Source organism: Ranitomeya variabilis, chromosome 3, assembly GCF_051348905.1.
Source record: "Ranitomeya variabilis isolate aRanVar5 chromosome 3, aRanVar5.hap1, whole genome shotgun sequence".
NCBI classification, from domain to species: Eukaryota; Metazoa; Chordata; class Amphibia; order Anura; family Dendrobatidae; genus Ranitomeya; species Ranitomeya variabilis.
Window position 1 is genome coordinate 228057532 of NC_135234.1, and position 18514 is coordinate 228076045.

Consider the following 18514-nt stretch of genomic DNA (forward strand, 5'->3'; position numbering starts at 1 on the left):
GCAGGGAGATGTGTTGACACCACTAGTCATAATGGGTAAGCGGGATTAACCCTGTTGGGCATATGAGTCTGGTGTTGCATGTAGTACTTACAATTTCTGATTATTCACCAGCCTCTTTTCATGTGCTTGTTACTGCTATTGTTTGCACTTGTTTTGGTGTATGGTTTATGATCTTGCCTACCTCTGGATATTTTGTTGTCCCCCTTTTTCCTGCTGTATCAGCATGTCTCCTTACCTTTTTTCCCCTCTCTGTTCTACTATGTATGACTTACATTTTACTTATGTAATATTTTTGCTTAATAAAATTACTTGGATTTTAATTCTTTTTGGTGGTCTTCTTGTACTCCATCCTTTCTGGTGTTCTTGTAATAAGATGGGTCTGGCTCAGAAAAGTAGACCCCATATGAAGCAGTAGTTTGCCAATACATTTTAATTATTTAGATTACAAATAAACACAAATTGCTTCCTATATCATTATGATCCGTTAGTCACTCACAGATATGGCATGCAGACGGGGAACGGATGCCAATAAGCAGGTGATATGTAAGTTATAAATATGATTGACAGAAAAACAGCCCGGGCATGTTAATAAGCTCTCTGGACTTGCACTACAATCCTCGGCTTCCTCGGCGGCTAGCCCTCTTGCATACAAATAGAGCCACAGAGAACTCCAGTGGAGGTACTGTATGTTACGTGTCTCCTTCCTCCTCCTCTGTAAACGCTGCTTAGTAACCATTTAGTGGAGGAAAACCAGCTCTCGTCGCCTCTAGTCCTTGATTCTTGCTAACAGAGGTTCCAGGTCGATTCCGATACACTAGACTGGGACTACTGGGACTGGGAATACAATCTTCTCTAGCAATTTTCTGGTAAGGATCCTAAAATTATTATTTACTATTGACTGAATCCATGTAGCGTCCATATCTTAGATTCATGAAGCCCCAGCATATACTTTCCAGCAGCGCGTTGAGGAAATCTATGAAATATTATTCTTTTTTCTGAATTGTCGGATGAAGTTTCCTGCAGGGGAATGTCGTCTTTCTTGTCACTCACTAGCCGGCTGATTTCTTGCTTCCGTTGCTACTAATTGTATTTGACATCTAACAATCGTGTCAGTGCAATGCAAGACTTAATCTCCTGTCATAACACATAGCGTGTCGTGAAAGTGTTAATGTCAATCAGAATCGAAGACGGGGATTTAGTCAGTGATGGCCAAGTGTCGGCATAGACAGCATTGCGATGCCGAGTGCAAACAGCTGCAGTGATAACTTCTGTATTTTCTACATCTAGAGATGGAAAATATAGCTTGCTTTTCTTTAATGATTGCAAAAGTGAAGATGTTTTATATGGAAGAACCTATTGAAACTAATACACAACATAGAAATCAATACCAGATTATTGCTATGGGTCACCGACCGTCGAAACCTGTAGTGTGCAAAAATGAAAATTTGACACCTGCCATTGGCTTACTACAGTGAATGCTACAAAACTCTGATCTACGAAAAATTCATAATTATTCAAAAATAAATATCAATATAATTGTATTAAACAGGTTAAACATATTATACTAAAATACAAAAAATAAGTAGGGAATGACAAAACAAAAGTTCAGAAGAAAAGCATCAGATGAAGGGACAGAATGTATGGCCAGTATATAGTCTGAATCCAATAAGGGTTGCACATTAAAATTGGATATCATAAAATGCCAAAGAATAAAAATAAAATAAAATAGATATAGGAGGGATGAAAGGGAGAATTAAACACACTATCTCATATATGGTAAAAGTAGATCCAATATTCAAAATACCATTGCAGCCGTAATAATATCAATGTACACATCCATTTTGTGTAATCAGACCACCCAAACATTGAATTTTTGGATATTCTTTCACACATTTTTAACAAAGGATTGATTCAAACATACATGTTCTGTAAGCATACATCAGTAAATACGCTCCTACCATCCTCTGGTGATGTACACTCGACTCTGGACCGCTGACGTCACTTCCGGTAACGCACATCAGGTAAGGGTATCATTGTGTCCTGGTGGGGCGCTCATTTCACCAGCGCGTGTCACCTCCGGGGCGTTGTGATTCCACTGTGGGACTCACTGGTGTTTCTTATGACCTGCGTTCCACCTTGGACTGTTTCTGTTACTTCCTTTGCATGCAATATGCAACACATGCCAATATATCTTGTAAGCACGTATAATAATAATAATAATAATAACAATTTTATTTATATAGTGCCAACATATTCCGCAGCACTTTACAAATTATCTATAGATAGACTGCTCGTTCATTGGCCATTTAATAAAACAGCCATCTGATATCAATATACTACTTCCTATCTTGACATTCCCTTCCTGGATCTGGCTTAAATAGTATCTACTTACTTAAAAATGACTCCTTGAGAAAGCTAAGGCGAAACGCGCATTCGAGTTTTGGGATCTCTATTGTTAGGTCGGTTTGTTGTACAAATGGTATATTTACATTGACATTTTTTGTGTTGCATTTTAGGTCTACTTTTACATTATGTGAGATAGTGCGGCTTAATCTTCCCTTTCGTCTCTCATTGCATTTGCTATTTGACTATATATTTATCTTATATTCTATAGCCTTGTATGATATTAATATTTTCATTGTACAACCCATATTGGATTCAGATTATATACATACATGTTGTCTCCTGATCTGATGTTTTTTAGTGAATTTTTGTTATGTCACTCCCTAAATTGTTACCATGATATATTTAATAAAATTACAGTATATAGTGTTTTTTTTTTTTCATTTTTGAGTGTTTATTTAATTTGTGCAGGTCTTATCTTTTGGGACATCCATTAAATATTAACATTTGTGATCTGTTAGTATTTGTAGGTTATAATTCTGGCATTACTCTATTATATGAAATGATTTGTTAACTCGAGATTTTTGCATTTGAGTGTTCCATTTGCTGGTGTGTCCTATCATCAGAATGCCCAACACTTGTTGTCAGCTCCCATTCCTATTCCACATTTTGTGGAACAGATAAAGAACATTGGATATTTTTATCTTTTCTCCATTTATTTTAAATTGCCAGAGATGACTCATTCTCAGACAAATTATTTGGTCAAATGCTTCATTTTTTGTGACCATACTGCCATTCTTATTGTAACATTCTCTTCTACTGTAATTGTGAGGTCAAGAACAAATGCGGAGAAGAAACGACTCATTGCCACAAATGTTCATGAATGAAAGCTCAAATAATCCATATAGATACATCCATTTATTTAATACTTACCAGGCACAAGCCACTGAGAAGGATGTTGCTTTTATGATAATTTGTTTTCTTTTACCTAAGGATATTTTCTAAAAAGTATTGGATATTAGTAGCATAGTGGCCATCACATCCATTATACCCACTGCTGTTGTGGAAAACAAGGTATTTTTTAGTTATTTTTCTGGTGAAGTTGTAAGAGGAAGAACCAGAACTTGACTCGACAGTACCCCTGCATACAGGTCCACCGCTGGTGGATGACTAACCGGCAATCCCCTGCTATCCTCTGAGCCTGGAGGTGACTCAGACTTGACGCCAGAGACTGCACTGGGTGTGCGACGCTGTGAGAGACAGGCGTCTAGGCCTGTGCTCTGCTACCCATGATCTGTGTACACAAATTCTTGTTCTGGTGGTTTCACACATTGGACTCAGTACCGTGCCAGGCACACGTGGGCACGGGAAAGTTACTCTCTCCTCAAAGACTATGTCAAGATGTTACGTGCCACTGTTGTCGGTGCCACCGTTGGATCCCCGTCTGTCACAGACTTCATCGAGACATCACGTGCCACTGTTGTCGGTGCCTCCATTGGAACCCTGAGACACCGCACACAAGAAGACTACAGTCTGAGGGTATGTGCACATGCTGCGGATTACTCTGCGGACTGATTTTGGTAAATCTGCAGGTAAACCGAACTGCAGATTTCCTGCGGAAGTACCGCAAATTTTCCGTGGATTTTGTGCGGATTCCACCTGTGGTTTTACACCTGCGGATTCCAATTATGGAGCAGGTGTAAACCGCTGCAGAATCTGAACAAAGAATTGACATGCTTCGGAATAAACAAAGCTATGTTTCTGTGCTTTTTTTCCGCAGCATGTGCACTGCGGATTTTGTTTTCTGTAGGTTTACATGGTACTGTAAACTCATGGAAAACAGCTGCGAATCCGCAGCGGCCAATCCGCTGCGGATCCGCAGCAAAATCCGCAACGTGTGCACATACTCTGATAAGTTTCACCTCTTTAATTAGTGAACTATCGTTCGTCCCTGTCCTAACCTGCCACCCTCCCAGTTCTGTCCCATTCCCTTTCACTACCCCGCAACCTATTACTCCCTTCATGGAGTGCGCTTATTGTTAAATAAAACTTTTAACTCTTGATCTGCCTCCTGTTTGTGATGACATCCCGCGTTCCTGCGATTTCTACAAAAACTCAAGAAAATGGATTTTCCAGTTTCTCAGAAGTAATGATATGGTAATCTGTTTTACAAGGATGAATTGTTAAAAGAATCACTTAATATTGATGAAAAAAAAATCCACACACTTCTTTCCAGAATTAATGTAATTAGGTTTTCAAAACTGAACTGCTTGCTCAAGGTTGGGCCATAGTGCCTCTGGTTTATTCAGATAATTTAGGGCAGGGTCCCACAATGCATAGGATGCATAATATGCAGGAATAAATAAGTGAATTAGCTGGGAGGTAAATCAGAGTTGCCAGAAACTCATGAGCTCACTCATCCCCATAGATGCACGCCTTTAGCATTATGTGGCTGCTGTGTTATTGGATCCTACCTTAAATTAAACCGATTAATGCTGTCAATTATGCACAAATAGAAATCCTCTATGAACATGTTGATCAAGACAAATCCATTTTCCAAATCTGAACCCCCTGAGATTGCAACAGGTCCTGTAGTTGAACCTGGTTATGGTTACACATATCATCTACACAACAGTATAATTAGTGCCCAATGGGCTCCAGTGCAATATTTAGAACTTGACCCCGTACATCATCCCCGCATATGAGTCAAATGTGGTGCCCTCTAAATCCTATAAGGACATACGAGTTGCCCCACCTCCTGGGAAAAAGAAAGCACAAGTGGGAGCACCGATATTAATGAACTATTTAACTTTTTAATTCAAAACTCGAAAATAGTAGTACTGTAAATTGTTGAGTGATCAGATTAAACCAAATATTTAATGGACAATGGTCCTCAATTTGAATAGCATGGGACCATTAGTTACTTACATAATAATAAGATTATGTTACGTGTCCGAAAGATTTCAACTAAGAAGTTGGGGAAACAAAAGAAATTAATTTATTTTAGTTCTTCAACACAGAAAGTGAAACTCATATATTATATAGAGTCATTACAGAGGGATCTATTTCAAGTGTTTAGTTCTGATAATGTTGATGATTATGGCTTACAGCCAATGAAAACCCAAAAGTCATTATCTCAGTAAATTAGAATACTTTGTAACATCAGCTTGAAAAAATGATTTTAAAATCTAAAATGTTGCTTTGATAGCAGCATTCAGTTTGTCTGCATTGTGGGATCTGGTGTCTCTTATCTTCCTCTTTACAATACCCCATATATTCTCTATAGTGTAATGTCATGTGAGTTTGCTGACCAATCAAGCACAGTGATACTGTTGGTTTTAAACCAGGTTTTGGTACTTTTGGCAGTGTGGACAGGTGACAAGTCATGCTGGAGAATGAAATTTCCATCTCCAAAAAGCTTGTCAGCAGAGGGAAGCATGTTGTGCTCTAAAATTTCCTGGTAGACGGCTGCGCTGACTTTGGTCTTGATAAAACACACTGTAACTATACCAACAAATGACATAGCTCCCTAATCACTGATTGTGGAAACTTCACACTAGACCTCAAGCAGCTTGGATTCTCTGCCTCTCCACTCTTCCTCCAGACTCTGGGACCTTGATTTCCAAGGACTTAAGGTACCTTCACACTAAACGATATCGCTAGCAATCCGTGATGTTGCAGCATCCTGGATAGCTATATCGTTGAGTTTGACAGGCAGCAGCGATCAGGATCCTGCTGTGATATCGCTGGTCGTTGATTAAAGTTCAGAACTTTATTTGGTCGTCAGATCGCCGTGTATCGTTGTGTTTGACAGCAAAAGCAACGATACCAGCGATGTTTTACAATGGTAACCAGGGTAAATATCGGGTTACTAAGCGCATGGCCGCGCTTAGTAACCCGATGTTTACCCTGGTTACCAGTGTAAAATGTAAAAAAACAAACAGTACATACTCACCTTCGCGTCCCCCGGTGTCCGCTTCCTGCACTGACTGAGCGCTGGCCGTAAAGTGAAAAAGCACAGCACAGCGGTGACGTCACCGCTCTGCTGTTAGGGCCGGCACTCAGTCAGTGCTCCAGCGACCAAACAGCGATGCTGCAGCGATCGGCATCGTTGTCTGTAATCGCTGCAGCGTCGCTTAGTGTGACGGTACCTGAAGTATCCACAATCAATGATGGTTTCGGGAGCCATGTCTTCTGCTGGTGTAGGCCCACTGTGTTTTATCAAGACCAAAGTCTTGAATTCCCCTCTAACATCAATTACAGCTTGAAGTCTTTTGTGGTAGTTGTGGATGTGGTTCTTTATTTTCTCAGATGCCGTCTAGATGTAGCAGAGCTAGACCCGTCGTGGGACAAATGGATTAAAAGCATCTCTGCGGAAACCTGAGGACTATTATTGTTTGGTTTTTTACGTCTTTTGCAGAAGACGAGGGCATTGAGGGAATAGGTGAGGTTGTAAGTATGGTTTAATTAAGATTAATAAAGGAGTCTGTGTCTTTCTTTCAATTAAATTACTTTTTTATGGGTGTCTGTGTTTTCTTACAATGTGACTATGGAGTTAGTAATGGGGGCATTTTATTAACGCCTCTCCATTACTAACCTCGGGGCTTTATGTCACCTGACAATACAAAGGTGACATCAACCCCCCAACTATCACCCCACTTGCCACCACTACAGGGCAAGTGGGAAGAGCAAGGGGAAGTGCCAGAATTGGCATATCTTAGAGATGCCCCTTTTCTGGGGAGCTGATGTTTTTAGCCTGGGGGGCCAGAATCCATGGGTCCTTCCTAGGCTATTAATATCAGACTGCAGATGTCTGCATAGCGGGTTATTAATTGTAGGGGGGCCCCAGATAATTTTTTTGGGGGGTCCCTTATTCAAATAGCCAGTAAAGCATAATTATACAGCTGTGTGCTGATATTAATAGCATTGAAAGCTCCATGAGCATTACCCACTTCCCAGGCTATAAAAATCAGCCCCCAGCCATCAGATTTCCCTCTGCTGGTTACGAAAATTTTGCGGGAGCCAACGCCTTTTTTTTCCAAAAAATTATCTTTTATTAATTAAATACCGTATATACTCGAGTATAAGCCGAGATTTTCAGCCCAAATTTTTGGGCTGAAAGTGCCCCCTCGGCTTATACTCGAGTCATGATCGGTGGTGGGGTCGGCGGGTGAGCACGGTCATATACTTACCTGCTTCCGGCGTTCCTGTCGCTCCCCCTGCACGTCCCACTGTCTCCGGGTGCCGCAGCCTCTTCCCCTGAGCGGTCACGTGGGACCGCTCATTAGAGAAATGAATAGGCTGCTCCACCCCCCATAGGGGCGGAGCCGCTTATTCATTTCTCTAATGAAGCGGTGCCGGTGACCGCTGACAGAGAAAGAGGCTGCGGCACCGAAGACAGGCAGGGGGAAGGAGCGGGACGCCGGGAGCAGGTAAGTATCGCATAGTCACCTGTCCGCGTTCCACACGCCGGGCGTCGCGTCATCTTCCCGGCGTCTCTCTGCACTGACTGTTCAGGCAGAGGGCGCGATGACGCATATAGTGTGCGCGCCGCCCTCTGCCTGATCAGTCAGTGCGGAGAGACGCCGGGAAGATGGCGCCGAGGAGCTGCAAGCAAGAGAGGTGAGTATGTGTTTTATTTTGTTTATTGCAGCAGCACAGATTTATGTGGAGCATCTATGGGGCAACAGTGCAGAGCACTATATGGCAGAGCTATGGGGCAACAGTGCAGAGCACTATATGGCAGAGCTATGGGGCAATGGTGCAGAGCACTATATGGCAGAGCTATGGGGCAACGGTGCAGAGCACTATATGGCACAGCTATGGGGCAACGGTGCAGAGCACTATATGGCAGAGCTATGGGGCAATGGTGCAGAGCACTATATGGCAGAGCTATGGGGCAATGGTGCAGAGCACTATATGGCACAGCTATGGGGCAACGGTGCAGAGCACTATATGGCACAGCTATGGGGCAACGGTGCAGAGCACTATATGGCACAGCTATGGGGCAACAGTGCAGAGCACTATATGGCACAGCTATGGGGCAACGGTGCAGAGCACTATATGGCACAGCTATGGGGCAACAGTGCAGAGCACTATATGGCACAGCTATGGGGCAATGGTGCAGAGCACTATATGGCAGAGCTATGGGGCAATGGTGCAGAGCACTATATGGCACAGCTATGGGGCAATGGTGCAGAGCACTATATGGCAGAGCTATGGGGCAATGGTGCAGAGCACTATATGGCAGAGGTATGGGGCAATGGTGCAGAGCACTATATGGCACAGCTATGGGGCAACGGTGCAGAGCATTATATATATGGCACAGCTATGGGGCAATGGTGCAGAGCACTATATGGCACAGCTATGGGGCAACAGTGCAGAGCACTATATGGCACAGCTATGGGGCAATGGTGCAGAGCACTATATGGCAGAGCTATGGGGCAATGGTGCAGAGCACTATATGGCAGAGCTATGGGGCAATGGTGCAGAGCACTATATGGCACAGCTATGGGGCAATGGTGCAGAGCACTATATGGCAGAGCTATGGGGCAATGGTGCAGAGCACTATATGGCAGAGCTATGGGGCAATGGTGCAGAGCACTATATGGCAGAGCTATGGGGCAATGGTGCAGAGCACTATATGGCAGAGCTATGGGGCAATGGTGCAGAGCACTATATGGCAGAGCTATGGGGCAATGGTGCAGAGCACTATATGGCACAGGTATGGGGCAACAGTGCAGAGCACTATATGGCAGAGCTATGGGGCAATGGTGCAGAGCACTATATGGCACAGCTATGGGGCAACGGTGCAGAGCACTATATGGCACAGCTATGGGGCAACGGTGCAGAGCATTGTATATATGGCACAGCTTTATGTGGAGTATCTATGGGGCCATAATGAACGGTGCAGAGCATTCTATATGGCACAGCTTTATGTGGAGCATCTATGGGGCCATAATCAATGGTATGGAGTATCTATTTCTAATTTTGAAATTCACCGGTACCTGCTGCATTTTCCACCCTAGGCTTATACTCGAGTCAATAAGTTTTCCCAGTTTTTTGTGGCAAAATTAGGGGGGTCGGCTTATACTCGGGTCGGCTTATACTCGAGTATATACGGTACATGTACAGTAAGCTGCACACACTGTACTAATTGTACTTGTCACAAACATCTGTATACCTATTCTATATGTATTTACTGTATGTAATCCATCTCTTCTATCCTGTCAGCTCCTACAGTGATTATACAGTACACGACACATGAATTGCTGGCTTTTCTTGTATCTACCTATGCAATATAAATGTGTATATATATATGTTTATATATATGTGTGTTACTGACATCTATATATCTATGTATTCTATATGTATATATCTATTCTATTCTAACCTGTCCGAGTGATTTTACAGTATACGGCACATGAATTGCCGCCTTTTCAAACGACACCTGTGCATAAAGAATCGGACAGCACTCGCATGGTCCAAGTGCTGTTCAATTTTTTTCTTGCAACCATAGGCTTGCATTAGCGAGACTCGGACCACATATGCGTACAATCGCAGCATGCTTCGATTTTACATGCACGCTAAATACGCCCGAGAAAATAAATGATGATGTGAGCTTCCCCATAGAAACAGCAGTCTGCATTATGAATGACTAATCAGAGCACTACATGAAGACCCCCCTTCAGACCCTCCCCTGGGCACGAGCATATCATTAACACAAAGCTGAAAATAAAGATTAAACAACCACAAGATGGATTTCATCAACCAAGGAATCATTGTAATCAGTATAACGGCGCAGACCTAACACTGTAGGTTACTATGCTTAATCCTGCTGACAGGTTCCCTTTAAGGCTTTTTTCTGCTTTTTTATCTGAAATTATGCAAATTATATCATGAAGTGCGTGGTGCAGTGCTTGGCCTCCTATGTATTCATATATGCTTAAATAGAAATCTTTCAGGCTTTTGTTGCATGCTTTTATGTACTGTATCTACAAATTTAGTACCATGGTAACCAGGATTACAGTTTCTGTAGATAAGGAAAGATTACAGTTACATGAAATTGAATTATTGAATTATTTTCTAGTTTTGATCCAAATACCCGTCGTCAGGCATCTTTCTGTCTACACCCAAAGTACAGTCTAATTAACACCTCTGAAACGGCTTAGGATTACACTACTGCTTACATAAACACACAACATCCCTCGGTGAAATGGTGCACCTAGAAATCTAACGTTGGGGGATCCCTGAGCTATGGACACCTCGACCAATGCATGGCAGATTCTCAGGCCCTCTCTATTCAACTCCACATCCAGTGCTGTTAGCCATGGTCTGACCTTATCCTCGTCTTATCTAATAAGGCTACTTTCACACTAGCGTTTTTTTTCAATACGTCGCAATGCGTCGTTTTGGTAAAAAAAACGCATCCTGCAAAAGTGTTTTTTCCCATTGACTAACATTAGCGACGCATTTGCGACGCATTGACACATGTCGCAACCGTCGTGCGATGGTTGCGCCGTGTTGTGGCGGACCGTGGGCTGCAAAAAATGTTGCTTGTAACGTTTTTTGCGGCCGACGGACCGCCATTTCCGACCACGCATGCGCGGCCGGAACTCCGCCCCCACCTCCCCGCACCTCACAATGGGGCAGCGGATGCGCTGGAAAAATGCATCCGCTGCCCCCGTTGTGCAGCGCAGAGAATGCTAGCGTCGGTAACCTCGGCCCGACGCACTGCGACGGGCTGAGCCCGACGCTAGTGTGAAAGAAGCCTAAGATGTGGAGACTGTGGTGATGCAGATGCATAGCACTGAAGCTGTATTCACTCTCATCAGATTTCAATGTAGAGTAAGTGTAGAAAATCACATCAGCCATATTATTACAGAATATAACATTGGGGTAAGTGAGTTATCAAACCCAAAATGGGACACAAACATAAATGCAAGCCCAAGACTTCATACCTAAATACATTTTGACCTCTGGGAGATGGTTGAGTGGTGTACCCCTTTAAGTATTAGGATACTGTGGCCCTTGGTGATACGGAGCTTTCCACATTTAGACATGGTGAAAGAATTGCAAAAGTACACAGTACAAGAACAGCTTGACTTTCAAGGAGGGTACAGTATATGCTTAGTGGCTACAAAGTCTCTCATGAGGCAATGTGCTTGATGGCTACAGACAATCAGGTAGCAGTTGGAAAAAAGGTAGATAGTTGGTGTTTGTGCCAGTGGCTCGTTTTTCAGCACAGCTATTAAAAATACCAATAATGATGATAATGTTAACAGTGTCGCAATCGATGAGGCCCATGACTGGTCCGGCCCATATGGTATTTGCCAGATTTACCATGTGGACAGTCCAACTCTGATTATGAGAATTCTGGACAAAGACTCCAGACAACTTCCTAATGAGTACTGCTGACTCTTAAAACGGACTAGTCACCTTGTTTTCTCTAGGTAAACATTCTTCTCCAACTTTTTGACCTTCTCCATTTAGCTCCGGCAACCCTTTTATAGGAGCCCACCTGCCCCACATGCATAGGAAAATGCTGCATATACTTGTCCTACAACCTATGATAACTGGCACAGAGCAACCTGATGGGCATCTGTAGACTTTGCTTGGAGCCTCATCTGTGCCCACAATCACCTCTGCTTCTGCCTCGATTGACATGGATGTCTCCTTTGTCATCCACACAGCCTGTTGTGTCTGCACAGGCCTTGTCTGGTACTGTGTGGGTGTGATAGTTGGACAGGCTATGTGAATGATGAAGGGGCCATGTCAATTGAGGCAGAGATGGGGGTGATCATGGGTACAGAAGAGCCACCAAGCAAAGTCTGGAGATGCCCAATGGATTAGTATACTCAGACGGGTAAAAAAATTCCTAGGCAGTAGGACTCTTACAAAGAGGTTTCCACAAGTCCAATTAGTCAGGTCTAAAGGTGGGAGATATATAGAGAAAACACAGTGACAAGTTCTCTTTCACTATTAGCGTTATGTGTTTTCGGATCTTACATATTAGCCAAATGTTACAAGATTTCTATATTGGGCTAACGAATAGAAGAAGAAATGTGCATCTGTTATATGCAATCCTTACATAGACGTGCACTGTATGAGCATAGTATGAATCTATGAGCATTAGGAACATTTTTGTAATGTTATTTAATATTTAGCAGATTTTGGTGATGGTAAATCATTGGTGGATAGAAGAAGGCTATTATCAAAGTGAAGCTATGGAAGGGTTTTTAAACCTTTATAGGTAAAAAGATGTCAACGTAGTGTGTAGCTGTTGTGAATTCCGCTCTTGGGCTCCCTCCAGTGGTTGTAAGTGGCATTTTTGTGAGTTCTGTTCTTGGGCTCCCTCCTGTGGTTTTGAGTGGTATGGCTGCTTCTGGGATTTAGCATCAGCAGCTGTTTTCACTGATCGTCTTTCTGGCTCGGCTATATTAGTCTGGCCTGTTCTCTCATTCAATGCCAGTTGTCAATTGTTCCAGCCTGGAGTCACGGCTCTTTGGATTTCCCTGACACTCTGACCAGTTCAGCAAAGCTAAGTCCTTGCTTGTCCTTTTGCAGTTCACTTGTTGTGGACTTTGTTGTTCAGCACTTTCTATGTTTTGCTCATTTGTCCAGCTTATTAGTATGAACCTATTCCGCTAAGCTGGAAGCTCTGGGCAGGTGTGGAGATTTTTGCATTTCTCTGCGGTGGACTTTTTCTAGTTTTTATTACTGACCGCACAGTGTTCTGTCCTGTACTAATTCTATCTAGCTAGAAGTGGCCTCCTTTGCTAAATCTTATTTCATACTACGTATGTCATTTCCTTCTCCTCTCACAGTCATTATTTGTGGGGGGCTGTCCTATCCTTTGGGGATTTTCTCTGAGGCAAGATAGCTTTCCTGTTTCTACCTTTAGGGGTAGCTAGTTCTGGGACGAGGTGTCAAGGGAGTGACAGGAACATCCCGCGGCTACTGCTAGTGTCTGTGTTAAGATCAGGAACTGCGGTCTGTATAGTTACCACCTGCTCAGAGCTAGTCGCATGTCACTCCTACATCACCAGACCACAACAGTACAACTGGCCAAAAATGAGCTGAATGCATCTCAAAAGAAGGAAAAGAAAAAGAGTTCTGAGCCATTTTTTTTTTCTTTAGTCTGTTTTGTCTTTTTCCTTCCTCTTAATCTCTGGATGATTCAGGATTTGGATGCGGGCATGGATGTTCAGGGGTTGTTTTCTCGTGTGGATCAGCATGCTGCAAGAGTACAGAGTATCCAAGATTGTGTTGTTCAGACTCCGGCCTTAGAGCCTAGAATTCCTACTCCGGATTTGTTTTACGGGGATAGATCTACGTTTTTGAACTTTAAAAATAACTGCAAATTGTTTTTTGCTCTGAAACCCCGTTCCTCTGGTGACCCCATTCAGCAAGTTAAAATAGTTATTTCTCTGCTGCGTGGTGACCCTCAGGACTGGGCATTCTCCCTTGAGTCAGGGGATCCGGCATTGCTTAATGTAGATGCATTTTTTCAATCACTCGGATTATTGTATGACGAACCTAACTCTGTAGAGCATGCTGAGAAAACACTTTTGGCCCTGTGTCAGGGTCAGGAAGCGGCAGAATTATACTGCCAGAAATTTAGAAAATGGTCTGTGCTCACTAAATGGAATGAGGATGCTATGGCAGCAATTTTCAGAAAGGGTCTTTCTGAAGCCCTTAAGGATGTTATGGTGGGGTTCCCCACGCCTGTTGGTTTGAGTGAGTCTATGTCTCTGGCCATTCAGATTGATCGGCGCCTGCGCAAACGCAAAGTGGTGCACCATATGGCAGCGTCCTCTGAGCAGAGACCTGAGCCTATGCAATGTGATAGGATTTTGACTAGAGCGGAACAGAGGGGATACAGATGTCAGAATGGGCTGTGTTTTTACTGTGGTGATTCTGCTCATGCTATTTCTGATTGCCCTAAGCGTATTAAGAGGGTCGCTAGATCTGTTACCATTAGTACTGTACAGCCTAAGTTTCTCCTGTCTGTGACCCTGATTTGCTCATTGTCATCTTTTTCTGTCATGGCATTTGTGGATTCAGGCGCTGCTCTGAATTTAATGGACTTAGAATTCGCCAGGCGCTGTGGCTTTTCCTTGCAGCCTTTGCAGAGTCCTATTCCCTTGAGGGGTATTGATGCTACACCGTTGGCCAAGAATAAACCTCAGTATTGGACTCAGCTGACTATGTGCATGGCTCCAGCACATCAGGAAGATTGCCGTTTTCTGGTGTTGCATAATTTACATGATGTTGTTGTACTGGGTTTTCCATGGTTACAGGTGCACAATCCTGTGCTGGATTGGAAATCGATGTCTGTGACTAGTTGGGGTTGTCAAGGGGTACATAGTGACGTTCCTTTGATGTCAATTTCCTCTTCCCCCTCTTCTGATGTTCCTGAATTTTTGTCAGATTTCCAGGATGTATTCGATGAACCCAAGTCCAGTTCCCTTCCTCCACATAGGGACTGTGATTGTGCTATTGACTTGATTCCTGGCTGTAAGTTCCCTAAGGGCCGACTTTTCAATCTGTCTGTGCCAGAGCATGCCGCTATGCGGAGCTATGTCAAGGAGTCTTTAGAGAAGGGGCATATTTGGCCGTCTTCGTCACCATTGGGAGTGGGGTTCTTTTTTGTTGCCAAGAAGGATGGCTCCTTGAGACCCTGTATTGATTATCGCCTTCTTAATAAAATCACGGTCAAATTCCAATACCCTTTACCTTTGCTCTCTGATTTGTTTGCTCGGATTAAGGGGGCTAGTTGGTTTACCAAGATTGACCTTCGAGGGGCATATAATCTTGTTTGTATTAAACATGGTGATGAATGGAAAACTGCATTTAATACGCCCGAAGGCCATTTTGAATACCTGGTGATGCCTTTCTGGCTTTCTAATGCTCCTTCTGTATTTCAGTCCTTTATGCATGATATTTTCCGCAATTATCTTGATAAATTCTTGATTGTGTATTTGGATGATATTTTGATTTTTTCCAATGATTGGGAGTCTCATGTGAAGCAGGTCAGGATGGTATTCCAGATCCTTCGTGATAATGCTCTATTTGTGAAGGGGTCTAAGTGCCTATTTGGAGTTCAGAAGGTCTCTTTTTTGGGGTTTATTTTTTCTCCTTCATCTATAGAAATGGATCCTGTTAAGGTCCAAGCCATTCATGACTGGATTCAACCCACATCTGTGAAGAGCCTTCAGAAATTTTTGGGCTTCGCTAACTTTTATCGCCGTTTCATTGCCAACTTCTCTAGTGTGGTTAAACCCCTGACCGATTTGACAAAGAAAGGCGCTGACAAATTGGTCCTCTGAGGCTGTTGAGGCCTTTCAGGAGCTTAAACGCCTGATTTACTTCTGCCCCTGTCTTGCATCAGCTGGATGTTTCTCTTCCTTTTCAGGTTGAGGTTGACGCTTCTGAGATTGGGGCAGGGGCCGTTTTGTCACAGAGGAATTCTGATGGTTCCTTGATGAAGCCATGTGCCTTCTTTTACCAAAAGTTTTCGCCTGCGGAACGCAATTATGATGTCGGCAATCGGGAGTTGTTGGCTATGAAGTGGGCATTTGAGGAGTGGCGACATTGGCTTGAGGGAGCCAAGCACCGCATTGTGGTCTTGACCGATCATAAGAATCTGATTTACCTCGAGTCGGCCAAGCGGCTGAACCCTAGACAGGCTCGGTGGTCCCTGTTTTTCTCCCGTTTTGACTTTGTGGTCTCATATCTTCCGGGATCTAAGAATGTTAAGGCGGATGCCCTCTAGGAGTTTTTTGCCTGATTCTCCTGGAGTCCTTGAGCCGGTTGGCATTCTTAGGGAAGGGGTGATTCTGTCTGCCATCTCCCCTGATTTGCGGCAGGCGCTTCAGGAATTTCAGGCTGATAAACCTGACCGCTGTCCTGTGGGGAAGCTGTTTGTTCCTGATAGATGGCCAAGTAAGGTAATTTCTGAGGTCCATTGTTCTGTGTTGGCCGGTCATCCTGGGATTTTTGGTACCACAGATTTGGTTGCTAGGTCCTTTTGGTGGCCTTCCTTGTGCGGGATGTGCGTTCTTTTGTGTAGTCCTGTGGGACTTGTGCCCAGGCTAAGCCTTGCTGTTCCCGCGCTAGTGGGTTGCTTTTGCCTTTGCCTGTCCCGGAGAGGCCTTGGACGCATATTTCCATGGATTTTATTTCGGACCTTCCTGTGTCCCAGAGGATGTCTGTTATCTGGGTGGTTTGTGACCGGTTCTCTAAAATGGTCCATTTGGTGCCTTTGCCTAAATTGCCTTCCTCCTCTGATTTGGTTCCATTGTTTTTTCAGCATGTGGTTCGTTTGCATGGCATTCCGGAGAATATTGTGTCTGACAGAGGTTCCCAGTTTGTTTCCAGGTTTTGGCGGGCCTTTTGTGCTAAGATGGGCATTAATTTGTCTTTTTCTTCGGCGTTCCATCCTCAGACAAATGGCCAAACTGAGCGAACTAATCAAGCCTTGGAAACCTATTTGAGATGCTTTGTGTCTGCTGATCAGGATGATTGGGTGGCTTTCTTGCCGTTGGCCGAGTTTGCCCTTAATAATCGGGCCAGTTCGGCTACTTTGGTTTCGCCTTTCTTTTGTAATTTTGGTTTCCATCCTCGTTTTTCTTCAGGGCAGGTTGAGCCTTCTGATTGTCCTGGTGTAGATTCCGTGATGGACAGGTTACAGCAGATTTGGACTCATGTGGTAGACAATTTGACGTTGTCTCAGGAAAAGGCTCAGCGTTTTGCTAACCGCCGTCGGTGTGTTGGTCCTCGGCTTCGTGTGGGGGATTTGGTCTGGTTATCCTCTCGTCATGTTCCTATGAAGGTTTCTTCCCCTAAGTTCAAGCCTCGGATTATTGGTCCTTATAAGATTTCTGAGATTATCAATCCAGTGTCTTTTTGTTTGGCCCTTCCAGCCTCTTTTGCCATCCACAATGTTTTCCATAGATCTTTGTTGCGGAGATATGTGGTACTTGTTGTTCCATCTGTTGATCCTCCTGCCCCGGTGTTGGTTGAGGGGGAGTTGGAATATGTGGTTGAGAAAATTTTGGATTCTCGTTTTTCGAGGCGGAGGCTTCAGTATCTTGTCAAGTGGAAGGGTTATGGCCAAGAGGATAATTCTTGGGTGGTTGCCTCCGATGTCCATGCCACCGATTTGGTTCGTGCTTTTCATGTAGCTCGTCCTGATCGGCCTGGGGGCTCTGGTGAGGGTTCGGTGACCCCTCCTCAAGGGGGGGGTACTGTTGTGAATTCCGCTCTTGGGCTCCCTCCGGTGGTTGTAAGTGGCATTTTTGTGAGTTCTGTTCTTGGGCTCCCTCCTGTGGTTTTGAGTGGTATGGCTGCTTCTGGGATTTAGCATCAGCAGCTGTTTTCACTGATCGTCTTTCTGACTCGGCTATATTAGTCTGGCCTGTTCTCTCATTCAATGCCAGTTGTGTTGTGAAATTGGATTCTGGGCTCCCCCGGTGGCCACTTGTGGAATTGTACTTGTGTGCATCATCCCCTCTGTTCACCTGCTCCTATCAGGATGTGGGAGTCGCTATATAACCTTGCTCCTCTGTCAGTTTCATGCCGGTCAACAATGTAATCAGAAGCCTTTCTGTGCATGTTCCTGCTACTAGACAACTCCCAGCTAAGTTGGACTTTTGTCCTTGTGTGTTTTTGCATTTTGTTCCTGTTCACAGCTGCTGTTTCGTTACTGTGTCTGGAAAGCTCTTGTGAGCGGAAATTGCCACTCTGGTGTTATGAGTTAATGCTAGAGTCTTAAAGTAATTTCTGGATGGTGTTTTGATAGGGTTTTCTGCTGACCATGAAAGTGCCCTTTCTGTCTTCTTGCTATCTAGTAAGCGGACCTCGATTTTTGCTAAACCTATTTTCCTACTACGTTTGTCATTTCATCTAAAATCACCGCCAATATATGTGGGGGCCTCTGTCTGCCTTTTGGGAAAATTTCTCTAGAGGTGAGCCAGGACTGTCTTTTCCTCTGCTAGGATTAGGTAGTTCTCCGGCTGGCGCTGGGCATCTAGGGATAAAAAAACGTAGGCATGCTACCCGGCCACTTCTAGTTGTGCGGCAGGTTTAGTTCATGGTCAGTATAGTTTCCATCTTCCAAGAGCTAGTTCTCATATATGCTGGGCTATGTTCTCTCGCCATTGAGAAT

At 43.9% G+C, this 18514-nt stretch overlaps 1 protein-coding gene across 2 annotated transcripts in view; it reads left to right on the plus strand.

Moving 5' to 3' along the window:
- The first annotated feature begins 741 nt into the window (after positions 1 to 741).
- Positions 742 to 18514, plus strand: part of LOC143815688 (uncharacterized) — a 187274-nt gene continuing 169501 nt past the window's right edge. The window contains exon 1 of one of the 2 annotated variants that reach the window (XM_077295200.1): positions 742 to 866. The gene's annotated coding sequence lies outside the window, so the exon portion shown is untranslated. The remainder of the gene's footprint in view (positions 867 to 18514) is intronic. The other variant, XM_077295202.1, reaches the window with a different exon arrangement.